The sequence below is a fragment of the Peromyscus maniculatus genome, chromosome 1, assembly GCF_049852395.1.
Source record: "Peromyscus maniculatus bairdii isolate BWxNUB_F1_BW_parent chromosome 1, HU_Pman_BW_mat_3.1, whole genome shotgun sequence".
NCBI lineage: Eukaryota > Metazoa > Chordata > Mammalia > Rodentia > Cricetidae > Peromyscus > Peromyscus maniculatus.
In genome coordinates, this window is record NC_134852.1 from 94677058 (window position 1) to 94690618 (window position 13561).

The window sequence follows — 13561 nt, forward strand, 5'->3', positions numbered from 1 at the left end:
TGCTACCCATGCTCTGGAGGGTAGCCCTACACCCATTCAGTACAGGTAGTACTGAGTGGACTCTGTGGGTTTTTAAAGAAAAAAGAACACAAGAAATTGGGAGGGGAAAACAGTGAAGAGAAATAGGGAGGAATTGGTGGGGAAAGAGAGGAGGTAGATTAGATCAAAACATATCTTATGCATGTGTAAAATTCTCAATTAATGAAAAAGGATAAAGGGAAAAAAGAAATTGTTTCCTTGTTCAACTGCACCGTGTGACCCACAGATTTCTCTCTGCATCCCCTCACCCACACCTTTTCCAGGCCATGGTATGAGATTTCACTTTACACTCAGCAAGTCAGTTAAACAAAAAGTGAAGTGATATAGTTTGTTGGCAAAGACACTGAAAGCAACAGCGCCCCCCAAAGGGCATCGGGGATGTGGTTACATGTGTTGAAATTACAGAACAGCGCCCCCCTGAGGGCATCGGGGATGTGGTTACATGTATTGAAATTACAGATGCACAACGACCCACCAGTCTCTTTGAAGAAGGTGTACTGGAGAAGGGTGATTTTCAGCTGTAGAAGTTTTACCCCATAGGACATTTAATTGTATTTGGAGACATTTTTTTTTTTTTGGTTGTCACAATTAGGATGTTGTTGGCTGCTGCTTGGTGGAACCTGAAGATGCTGTTAAATGTCTGCCATGTCCAGAAGAGGCCTGAATAAACAGGAACTGTCCAGACCTAATGTTAATTACATGTAGCTTCAGAATCCTGTCTCTAAGAAGTCTTTAGTAAAGGTGTGGAAGTGGACTTGAATGTGGTAGTTTATCACAAAATCGTTTGTGGACGTGCAGAGTTGGCACACAGAGGGTCTAATGTGAAGTAAATAACATGTGCCATGTGATAGATACACATTAAATTGTGTGGTGTAGTCATGGAAAAAGAACACACAATAATACAGACAGATCTTAAACCAGATGTGGTGGTATACAACAGTAATCCCAGGGGCTTAAGGGGTACAGGCAGGAAAGTCAGAATATCAAGATTGTCTTTAGCTACAGAGTGAGTGGAAGCCTGTCAGATCTTGTGAGAGAGAGGGGGGGGGGGAGAGGAAGAAGAAGAAAACAAAACAGACAGATCTTAAAGAACTGTTGAGTCAGAAAAGGTAAGAAATGGAATTTAGCCAATAACTCAGTAAGATGTAAATGTAACGCGCGCGCACGCGCGCGCGCGCACACACACACACACAATGCAGCAACATATTTTACGAGATTATAACATCTCCAAAGAAGAGCAGAATGAATGAGTGTGTGGGGAATAAACTAGATTAATGCAAATTAGCTTAAAGAAGAGGAGAGCCTGGCTTGTACCAATAATAACATCATCTCATGAGACAAAGAATCTTATTAACTCAGCTCCTTGGCACTGATGTAAAAAACAAATAACCAGGGCTGGAGAGATAGTTCAGTGGTTGGGAGCACTGCCTGCTCTTCCAGAGGTCCCAGGTTCAATCCCCAGCACCCACATGGCAGTTCACAACTGTCTGTTAAGTCCAGTCCCAGGGGATCTGACACCCTTTTCTGACCTCTGTGGGTACCATGCACATACAGGGTACACAGACATACATGCAAGCAAAACACCTGTACACATAAAGTAAGTAAATAAATAAAAACAAATATTTTCCTGAACCTCTTCTTCTATGGAGGATGTTATTCTTTTCAAGTGATCATTAAGCATTAATAAAGCATTTGAGGATGCAGTATATTAGGAAGAAAACCTGTATATATTTTAAAAATAAGAACTTACAATAATTATTTCACAAACGTTAAGAAAAAAATAGGTTAAACTGAAGTCCTTTGAGCTCTTAAATGAAAAGCACTGAGGTTGTTCCTGGACCAGAGAGAAAAAAAAAAAAGTAATCACACACTATACTAGCAACAAGGACAAAGGCAATTTTGCATCAAAAACTTATTAGATGTACTCAAAGTTTTATTTAATATAAAATTCATAAGACCTCTACTGCCTGTGCTATTAAACAAGAAGGAATATAAATATTTGATCTAAGCAGTCACCTCAAAATATTGGGAAAATAACTTCAAAATAAATCCAAGGAAACTTGGAGGCAAGGAGGTAAGTTGAAGAATTCAATATTAAAGCACCTGAAAACAGAGAACGAACGTGTTCTTTGGAAATTAAGAAAAAGAAGTGAAAAAAAGCGGTCAGAAAATCCTCACCTGAGCTGTTCAGGCCAAGAGCCTGGGTGGAAGTTTCTTCCTCAGGATGGCATTCTGGGCGGCAGAATGGCATTACAAAGGGTCGGGGTTCACCAGACGCCCTGTGGGAAATCAGCTCAGACCCACCCATGATTCCTCTGTCCACTCACACTCCGGCCTGACACCAGCGAGGCAGGCTCCCTCTGTCCCGCTTCCACTGTTCCAAGTCCCTACTTGTGGTGTCCTGCCCTGGGTGAAGACAGTCTCACGTGCAGGATGGCTTGGTTGTCCCTCTCCTGTTGGAAATTCTCTGCATAATTACCACAAAGCAGAGTGATTATCATGACATACACGCACTAGTATGTGCTGGCCTGGGAGTCCTGCTGTGCCAGGACACGCTCATCATTGCCTGTGACAAGAGCCCCCTTGCGCAGGAAGAAGTGTGGTCCAGGGATAAGCCTGGCTGAACCCTTTTGTCCCTTTGCATGCAGCGGACAACCTTCCTTGGTTTGAGGAGCTGTGTAGGGTTCCCTCCATGTTGGTCATTCCAACACTGTCTTGGGAAGGTCATCAGGGTAAGTCACCTTCTCTCTCATCTAGAAGTCAGGCATCAGTCCTTGTTCCTGAGCAAGCTGAAAATATGAATCTTCCTTCTAGATTATATTAGCATTTTCTCATATTAATAGCCCATAATCACATATGGAAGATTTTTTTTAACTGCCACTTATTTTCCTAAAAATAACAACTTGCCAATTTCACTTCAAAACTATTTTCATTAAAAAAAAAAAAAACACCAGCAATACAGACATACACAAAGAGGAGAGTTAATAACTTTCCTCCATGCGCACTAATTTTACCCAGCCTCCTCCACATGCTGACTCATGCTAACAATCTGTTGTGTATGTTTCCATAGCTCCCTCTCTGCTCACACGATTTATGTTAAACATTTAAAAACATTATTCTTCATATTTTTGTGTTGACTGTAAATCAGCTTCCTATCTGGACTTCCTTTGTTATGCAGTTAATTTGGGGGCAATGGAGGGGAGACCTCCCAAAAGAAGGCGTGGCCATGTAGCCAAACTCGTCCACAAAGAGCCATCATTCAGGTTTGATGTCAAACGTTTAATCGCCAAGGCTGGCGACAAAATATGTGTTGCCAGTGTATTGGTTGTTGTTGTGCTGCTGTGTCCAAGGCACCTGGTAGAAACACCTCAAAGGAGGAAAGGCTTCGTCTAGTTCACGGTCTGGGGGAGAGGGGATTTTAGTGCATCACAGCTGTGAAGGCGGGGATGAGAAGGCTCTGTGTATAGAGTTAGGAAATGAGGTTGGGGCTTCTTGGCACGACAGTAGCTGTGTTAACTGCTTCTCTGTTGCTATGATTAAGTACCGCGAGACCAAGGGTAATTTAAAGAAGAAATCGTTCATTTGGGCCTACAGTTGCAGAGGAAGAATCCATACTGTGGGGAGACACTGCAGCGGATAGCTGGAGTAAAAAGCTGAGAGATCACCTCTGCAGCCTAAAACAGCAAGGAGAGAGAGCGAGCTAGAAGTGGATGGAGGCTCCAGCCTCTCAGAGCCCATTCCCTGTAGCGTGCTTTCTCCAGCAAGGCTGTACCTTCCCCCTCCCCGGAATCTCCTGAAACAGCACTACTGACTGGGGACCAAGTGTTCAAAAGCCTGAGCCAAGGAGGGACATTTCACATTCAAGCCACCACACCAGCCAAGAAGCAGAGCACACAAGCCCGCAGCAGGGACAGGCGTCACGTTCAAAGGTGGACCCCTAGTGACCAACCCTTTTCCACCAATCAGCTGGGCCCTGTCTCCTAAAGGAGCCTGGGAACAGAACTGAAAACTTAAGCCTCTGGAAGACTTAGCAGATTTAAATTGTAACAGCTAGAGGCAGATCATGTTAGAAGACTCTGGGTACGATCTACTTTTGGACTACTAAGAGAGTCTGAGAAAAAAAAATTTTTTTTTCAGAAAATGCTACAATATCAAAGATAATAAGAGAAAAACTGCCTGTGGGCTAGCAATAAGTTAATACATGGTTTCCAGGGAATATTAAGTCCTAAGCAAAATATTCATGTGGCCAAAAAACAATGGCCACCATTTGACCACCTAGGAACAGCTGCCGCAGGGCATCCTGGGCTCTCCGCGGTCGCTCAAATGCAGACCGGCATGGCCTTGAGGGCTGCAGAACCAAGAATAATATTTCAAGCCAATTTCCCCTCCTGCTGCTCTGATCGCTCCAGCGCAATCATTCCAATTCGGGCTTGATATTTGCTGAAGCTTACTTATCCCCCATGGCTTGAAACCAAATTACAGAAGGATAGGATAGTTTCGCTCCATGCTAGTTTGGACAGGTACAAATATTTGAAAGGCCCCTTTGTATGTCTATTCCGTACACATGGAAGGGATGCGAGCTAGTAGGGCTTGGAAATGTCAATGCATACAATTGTCTGTCCGCCCAAAGGACTTGCTTCCCAGGCACGTTGAGAGGTGGAGAGGTGCTCTGTGACTTACCAGCAAAGGAGTGTCCATGGCAACCGGCCCTAGGTTTCCTTGGAGATACTGTGGATTGGCTCGAAGCCAGTGCAGGAAGTACATTGGAATGGGGTCCAGGAAAGAACAATGACACAATCTTTGCATGGAGACAGATTGTGTCAGACACGCGAATCACACAGTAAATGGGTGTGAGCTCCGTTTCCACAGATCGTGCGGTACACACACTGATGTTGAGGGTCCTACAAATGAAGCTCTTTTTTGGCCTTAATCTCAGTGAGATCAAACTTAATGATAAAGCTGTGCCACTAATGTGTGGTGGAGGTCACCTTAGAGTTGCCATTGACCAATTACATAAGGATTTTTCAAATAATACGAAAGAGAAACGCACAGCCAGCGTATTAAATAAAACCCACCATTGTTCTCTTGCTATCAATGCTTATAACTCAGTCTAGTTCTTACACTTTTCATTCTTATGTCTCATTTTCTGGTTTTCACTTTATGTAACTTCTTCAGTTTGTATAGTAACAGCTAATGTGCACCAACACCGGAACCTCCCTTCTTCATACCCATGGAGAGCTGTGTGTTAGTATAGTTTGTATTTTGAAAAATTAGCCTCTGATGAAGCAGGTGCTGTGTGTGAGCTCGGCCTAGCATTACAACTGAAGTTCAGCTTGCTCTTACTATATTCTGATATAAATGAAAGGAAGGATGGCTTCAGGGACTTTCACAGTCACGATGGAAGAATATTAAAGACTGAACTGGAAATTTCTACATTAAGAACCAGGAGACTGACACTTAAGACTGGAGCAGGCTGTTGTGAATGTAGATGGATCGCTTCTCTTTTGTGGAGAAGGAAACAGCAAAAGCTCCATGCCTGAGTTGTGATGAACCCATATGCAGCGACGAAAAGGACCACACAGATGCTGTGTGGAACACCAGGGGTGGGTTCAACAGCATTATGCCAAATGGGAAGAACAGGGACAAAAGGCTAGCTGCTGAGGTGTCTGGTTTCATTTATACAAAAATTCCGAATAAGTGATCATCACCAAAAGGAACTAGAGATAGTTGGTGTAAAGAGGGGAAAAACAAGGTTGGAGGAGGAGAGCAAGGTTAACAGCAGCAGCAACTAACTTGACTGAACCTTTCAACAAATGCCTGATGCTAGACATCCACAGAAGAACGAGAGAAGCGCAAGCATCATTGGTCTCAAAACCACGCCTGACCCCAACCGGGGGTGTGGGGGGGTGCGAAGCCCCATGCTGCCACTCTGTAGTCTGCCCACGGAGGTGAGGTGGGAGACGGGTGTTTAGGATGTTAATCAATTGTCTTCTCAGATTGCCAGATCTCTGAGTAGAGAACCGTATAAAGATTCAGTTCCTATTTTTGGTATTTGGTTTTTTTCCTATGTGTTAGGTGGTATGGACCTTAGCTATAGCACCAGAACCCAAGAAGAAGGCATTGGGTGATGGGAGTCTTCCACATTATGCCTGTGTCGATGGTCATCTGGTTGTGTGGACATTTCTCTAACCTCATTGGGTTTTATACTGAACACGGGCAACCTAAGTTGCTCAGAAAATACACATTAATAAAGCTGCTTTTCCGAAGTTCGGAATCCTGGGTGGGAGAGATGGCTTACAAGTGAGGATATGTGCTGTAAAAAGCCTAACAAACAGCCTGAGTTCCATCCCCAAGACCACTTAAAAACAAAGCAAAACAGATGCTGTGTTCTATATCTCTAATTCTAATGTTCCTACAGTGAGATGGGAGGGAGGTGGATACAGAGAAGCTGGCCTGGACTATGCTACATAGCAGGAGAAAGATGAGAGCCCCTGCCTCAAAACACGGTGGAAGGAGAGAAATGACTCCTGAAAATGTGCCCTCTGACTTTCTCATGCGTGCACTAGCATACAGAGTTGTGCCAACAACAACAACAACAACCACACACACACACACACACACACACACACACACACACACACACACACCTAGAAGTGGTTGGAATTACTTCTTTGGTCTGTCAGTAGTGTCCTGTCGGGGTGAACCAGAAATTTGTTCATGTCTCCCCAAGGGAAAAAAAAAATACAACTCCCTTCCCAGAGAAAGCTAAGGATCAGTTCATGATCACCTCTCAGAAACAATGTTCTCTGATAGCCTTGCCCCATGGCTATTTAATCACCAACTCCGTCAGAACTCCGTCTGAAGGCACCTGGATTGCCTGGGGACATTTCCCGTTAGTCTACTACAGTAATGGATGACCTCGTGTTAATAGGAACTGTGGGTGAGAAGAAAACTCGCTGACAGGTGGGTAGAGCCCTGTGATGCAGAGGGAGAGGAAGGTCCCCTGGAAGCTGGAGCTGTCCTGGCAGTGAAGGGTTTGGAGAGTCGGGCTACATACAGCAAGTGTCATGTGGTGAGAATCTGACCACGTCATCATTTCTTCCCTCACTCCAAGCTCTCATCAGCTAGAGAAGCACAGTCCCCACCACACCTTTCCAGCACATTCCAAATTGCAGAACAGTGCACCTCTCTCCTTACTGGTCTAGCGGGGACCCAGGGCAATGCAGGCTAGTCCTGCTACTTAGCCAGGAGTTCTGGCAATCCTGGCATGTAGCAGATTCTGTGATCTCCTTATAGAAAGCAGGTGGTTTGGCTGCGGGGCGGCGGGGTGTGTGTGTGTGTGTGTGTGTGTGTGTGTGTGTGTGTGTGTGTGTGTGGGGAGGGCAGCTACTGGGTAGCTGCATCTCTGAAAAGCCCACTCAAGGATGCGTGACTACTCACAAAAGCTGCTTCACTGAGGTGTGCTGCACAACTCACTCACAGTCAGCTCCTTGGAATAACCTCTCTCCTCAAGCCCTAGTGACAGTTGATTGCTAACATTGCCTTGAAGAGGGGCTGAGAGTTTCCAGAGCTTTCTGAGCCCAGAGTTTCCCTCATACTCATAGGAGCCAGTGTCTCAATCTCCGAGGAAGTGGCTACCCCACAGAGGGATGGAGCATTAGTCCACAAGGCTTTAGCAAAAGCCGCCCAACATCCAGACACCACTGATGCTGCTCTCTGATGTGGTTTGAGGCTGTCCTGTCGTTCTTTTGCTGTTTCAGTGCTCAGACTGGACAACTAACTAGAGCCATTGGGCACATCTATCCAGCTGTCTTTGGTTGAGTGAGGTTGTATTGTATTGGAAAAAAATGAAAAGTAGGGGCCGGGGAAAGGAATTTCTCTCCCAAGTGCTTGCTCCGTAAACACAATGACCTGAGTTCAAATCCCCAGGACCCATGTAAAAAGCTGGGTGTGGGGGTGTAATTCTAGCACGAGGGAGCTAGAAATAGGATTCCTGGGGTTTGCTGGCCTAGCTGAATTGGTGAGTTCTGGGTCCAGTGGAAAAAAATCAGCTCAAGAATTAAGGCCGAGGGTCAGCAAGATGGCTCTGCAGGTAAAGGCGCTTTGCTGTGCAAGCCTGATGACCCAGCATCCATCTCTGGAAGCCAGGTAAAGGTGGAAGAGAGAACTGACTCCGCAAAACTGTCCCCCAACCCCCACACATGTGTATATGTGTCCTCCCACATCATATACATACACACACAATCATAGTAAATAATGATGATAAAATCATTTAAAAACTGAGGTGGAGAACAACCGAGAAAGTCACTCAACGTTGACCTCTTTGACCTCTGGCTTCTACACCCACAGACACACATTGGTGCACACATCCACACATACATGTGCACGTCCGTACATGCCTAGGTACAATATATCCATACACAAAGAAAGGGAAGAAAGAAGAAAACTAATGAACTATCTGTCAAAGTAAATGAAGAGAAAGCATAAGGGGACACCATCCCAAAAGAAGAAGGGAGTGCTGACAGGAATATGTCTCCAAAACACAAAGATCCTTTAATAGCTGAAAAAAACACTCTCATCACCATTCACTGTGTTAATACACCAAATGAGAGAAGCTTTTCCTGGCGTTATGGGATTTCTCTTGTAGGTGATTTTGCCCCCATAGGTCTGACTACAGTTTTCTTTAAAATTAAACACTATGCTAGTTACCCCTCCCCCGTCGCTTTGTCCTCCACAGGGGTGAGGCTTGCATTGCAGTCTGAGGGCTTTCCTCACTTCTCCTTCGTGGATGGCTTATGGGAATGAAGGTTGGTGAGAGGAGGCAGCAGAGTTGAATGAACAAGCCTAGAAATGACTTCTAAGCACTTGAGTGCAAAGCATACAGGACTCAGGGGATATGAATCACTGACTGCATGAGCAAGGGCCACCAAGGGAACTAAGCAGATTTCTCAGAAAGTGTGTCCAGAGCACAGAACTGTTCTAGAAAAAGTTTAGGCAAAATCCAGTTCTGTGAACCTGGAAGGAAGTCTATGAGACTATAAAGAGATTCATGATCACAGCAATTACTGACCAAGTACTGTCAGTACTGTGGACTGAACACTGGCCATTCCAATGGACTCTACTGTGCGAAGTAGAAGGGCATTCAACACACTCATGGAGATGAGTGTAGTAGTACCAGAACTAATGCATATGATGAGAAAAACCAAGATACTATGGGAGCAATGATGGTGTGCTTCTTTTGTAGACAGAGCCCAGAAAACAAGTTATCTGGGCTGAGGGCTGCATGATGATTCAAAGCCATTCAGGTAGAGAGCAAGGAAAGGAATAATCCTGCTTAATGAAGTAGCTGGCTGGAAGATGTGAACTGGGGAGTAGCTTGGTTTAATTAATGATGTTCGTGGTATGAGGCACAGTGAGTCACAGGCTGAACCACAAGGCCTCGTTTGCACAAAGAACTCAGATTTCCAATCTTAACTATGTTATCTGCATGTTGAGCAAAAGTGATCTTGTTTCAGTAAGATGGCTCTTGGGATGTGTGAGATTTCAGGAGGGGCATGAACAAAGGAAGGGAGACCCTTTAGGGCACTACTGTGGCAGGTGAGTTGACAGACCAGGAGGGCTCATATTGGTGTAGATGAAAGAGAATGATGTGGGGCATTTTGAGGAAGCAGAATGAAGAGGATTTCATGACAAAGTGAATGCCAGTGATGAGGAAGGAAAATGGCTACCAGATGGCTTGAGTTCCCAGAGGAATAGAGATGGCACATACCAAAACGGGGCAAGCAAAGAGGAAAGAGAGGGATGAGCTGGGAAAGCCGAGGAGGGCGGGATGCTGACAGCAGGATGAGAGAGGTCCAGTCAGGCATGTGATATAGGAAGGGTCATGGGCAAGCCAAAGATAGCTCTCCGAGGGCAGCTAGGTTTGGAACTGGAGCACAGTGGGGAATTTGCCATGAGTAACAAATCCTAAAATAGCTAGGGGGCATATTGAAATAATGAAGAACAAGGAAAACTCTATTTAGAAAGAAAGGAGACTCGATGTGTGACATTTAATAGTGGCAGAATTTGGGGGTCTGTGTGCTGGAAGTCCAGGAGAACCGAGCAGCGATCAGATGAATGCAATGCTGGCAACCTACATTGGCGGGAGGTGGGGGCGGGGGCACACCCATCTACATCTGGAACTAAGGTTTGGGCAGATGTGAGTGTGCAGATATTTCACTACATCTGTGGTCAAATTCCTCTCCGCAGGCCTGGAGCTGGAGCTGTACAGGTGGTCACAGTGTAGCAAATGCTTTGGTGTGTATTTTGTTTTGTTTTGTTTTTCTCACAGAAAAGAAGGGCCCAGCAGTGGTGGTGCACGCCTTTAATCCCAGCACACGAGAGGCAGAGCCAGGTGGATCTTTGTGAGTTCGAGGCCAGCCTGGGCTACAGAGTAAGTTCCAGGACAGGTTCCAAAGCTACACAGAGAAACCCTGTCTCGAAAACCCAAAATTAAAAAATAAAAAATAAAGCTCTGACAAAATGGTGTCATGGTCAATCATAGCCAATCACTTTTGCTACAGAAGGGATAATTTTGTAAGAGAAAAGTTACAATCTCCCATATGCACGAGATGACCTAAGTCTGTGATATCTGTCCCATACACACAAACAGGGGTTTTTACTCTATTCAAATACAGGAAGAATTAGCCTCACAGAAAGAATGAATACTCAAGCAAAGTATCAAACTATTCTCTCTCTCTCTCTCTCTCTCTCTCTCTCTCTCTCTCTCTCTCTCTCTCTCTCTCTCTCTCTCTCGTGTGTGTGTGTGTGTGTGTGTGTGTGTGTGTGTGTAAGAGCTGAGCAGTTGTGTAATATTCAAATCTGTCTAGCCAAAGAGGGAAGTCCCCTAATACAATAACCGTTCATAGAGTGGGGCATTATTCCAGAATCTCTCTTGGTTAACTGCACATATGAAGGATTAGGCCACTCAGATCCAACGCCATGTCTTTAGACCCTCCAGAAGAATTTGCATAATGCAAGCCTGCTCCGTTGGTATGCTGGTAAATACTTGACAGTCCCCTCTCTCCCTGAAAGGGAAGAACACTTGGGTTTCAGCATTTGCCAATTTCCATGGTGTAAAACTCCCACTGTGGCTGATTCCAAGCTACTGAGGGTTTCACACATGGCTTATAAAATTTCGGAAAATTTGACATTCCAACCAGTATGAGCTAGTTCTAATATAGTGCCACAAATAAATTTCCAAGTGACAAGTGAATTAATGGTAGTATATTCTAATCGCAGATAAGCCAATCTGCATAAGACATAAACATCCCCTTAGAGTAGTGGTTTTCAACCTTCCTAATATTGGGACTCTTTAACACAGTTCCTCATGTTGTGATGACCCCAAACAATAAAATTATTTTCATTGCTACTTCATATCTATTATTTTGCTACTGTAATCATAATGTAAATATGTGCATTTTTTCCGATGGTGTTAGGTGACCCTGTGAAAGAATCGGTCCACTTCTGAAGGGGTCAGGACCCACAGGTTGAGAATTACTGCCTTAGACTGAGACTTGCAATCAAACAACCTATGTTCAACCTGGATGCCACAATGGCCCAATGGCTTGAAAAGCCAGTCTATTCTGATCAACACATTGTTTGTAGTTAGTAAAATAATAACATCCTCATTATAAACATTGGAAAACACAGACAATGATTTTCTCTAGAATCCCAGTGTCCGTTGAGAATTACTTTGAATCTCTGACAGAAATTGGGAAATCCCATACAAATGTTCTGATCTGCCCCATAGTTTGCAAGCCTGTGTCACCAGCACTCCTAGTTTGGGGGACAAAGACCTTTGTCTTCCGTGGAAGATAGCCCTGCAGAGCTGGACAGAAGTGATGTGGAGAAGGCATTCCCCCACTGCCCTTCCTAGTCTCCTCATTCTCATGAAAACACATGCAAAAGAAGCTCTTCAGTGCACGGGCTGTGGACTTGGTACCTCACAGATGTCAGTTCAAACCCACATGAGTATGGTTATGTTAGTTAGTATTTAAGATCTGCTTCACTCAACCACTCACGTTAAACACATGTCATTTTGGGGACACGATGGTCATCAAAGCACAGTCCCCACCCACACAGAACTTAGAGATCAGTGAATGAAAGATGGTGCATTGCACAAAAATTGACATAGAATTGTAAATTATAGTAAGAGACGTAAGTGAGAAATGAGTACACAGTTCCTATCAGGATATGTTGCAGAACTGCAGCTTGATTTGACTTATAAAAAAAGGAATGAAAATTGACTGAAAGAAAGGGAGTGAATGCCCGCTCTGAGGAAGACTGTGGGCAGATGGCAACCCTGTGGAACCTCAGTGGGCTGTGCTGTGTGGTGCAGACTGAGTGCTAGGACAAACAACCCAGATGCGGAGGCGAGCCTGAGACACGAGGCCTTCAAACAAACAGCTTAGAATCCGTGGATCAGACATGTTCCTCAGGACACTGCAACTGCATTTGATCCCTAGAAGCCAGAGTAGAATAAAAAGGACTGACTCCCGGAAGTTGTCCGTCTTCCACTAGAGTGCCTTGGCCTTTGTGCACCACACACGTGCAGTAATAGTGATCAATAAATGGAAGAAAAGAAAAGAAATCAGTGTTAACTACAGAGGCCTAGATTTACATACTGTGTCTATGGAAAACGCTGTGTAAATCAGGAGGTCGGTAAAAAAGTAAAGTCCGCTTGGGGTCTCGCTTTCAAAAGGACATTTTTGGATATCAATTCATCTTTACAGTAATTAAACTACAGTAATGTTAAAATGTTCATTGCAGATCATGTGTACTTTGCAACAGTAATAAAATATATAATTTTCAGTTCTAGAAAGAAAAAGGAATTGACGAACAAAACTCTATGAAAGCAAGCAGGAGGCCAAGCCAGACTTCCTTTTCTTGACTTAGTAAGAATAGAGACACAGGCAAAGACACATCTTCTATGAAATACATTGACACCTTAACATTAAATACAATAGAAATTTATTTCTGGGCCTGGAGAGATGACTCAGAGGTGAAGAACACTTGGTGCTCTCGAAGAATACCCAGATTCCATTCCCAGTGCCCATGTGTCAGCTCACAGCTATCTGTGACTCCAGCTCCAGGGACTCCAATTGGAACTTCTTCTGGCTTCCTAGTGTCCCAGCATGCACATGGAGTACACATATACATGCAGACAAAACACTCATAAAATAAAAATATAAGTAATATAAATAAATATAAAATAAAAATAAATCTAGAAATATATCTCTTAGATAAGCAAGATGGTTCAGTGGGTAAAGACCCATAATGCCAAGACTGAAAATTTGAGTTTGATTCCCGGGACCCACACGGTGGAAGGAGAGAACCAACTCTTTTAGGCTGTCCTCTGGCCTCCACATACATGCTGTGGTACATGTATGCCCATTCTTATACATACATACACAGAAAATTAATAAATAAAAATGTAATATATGACATCCAGGCCTGGGCTGCTGCTGAGGACCATGTCTGG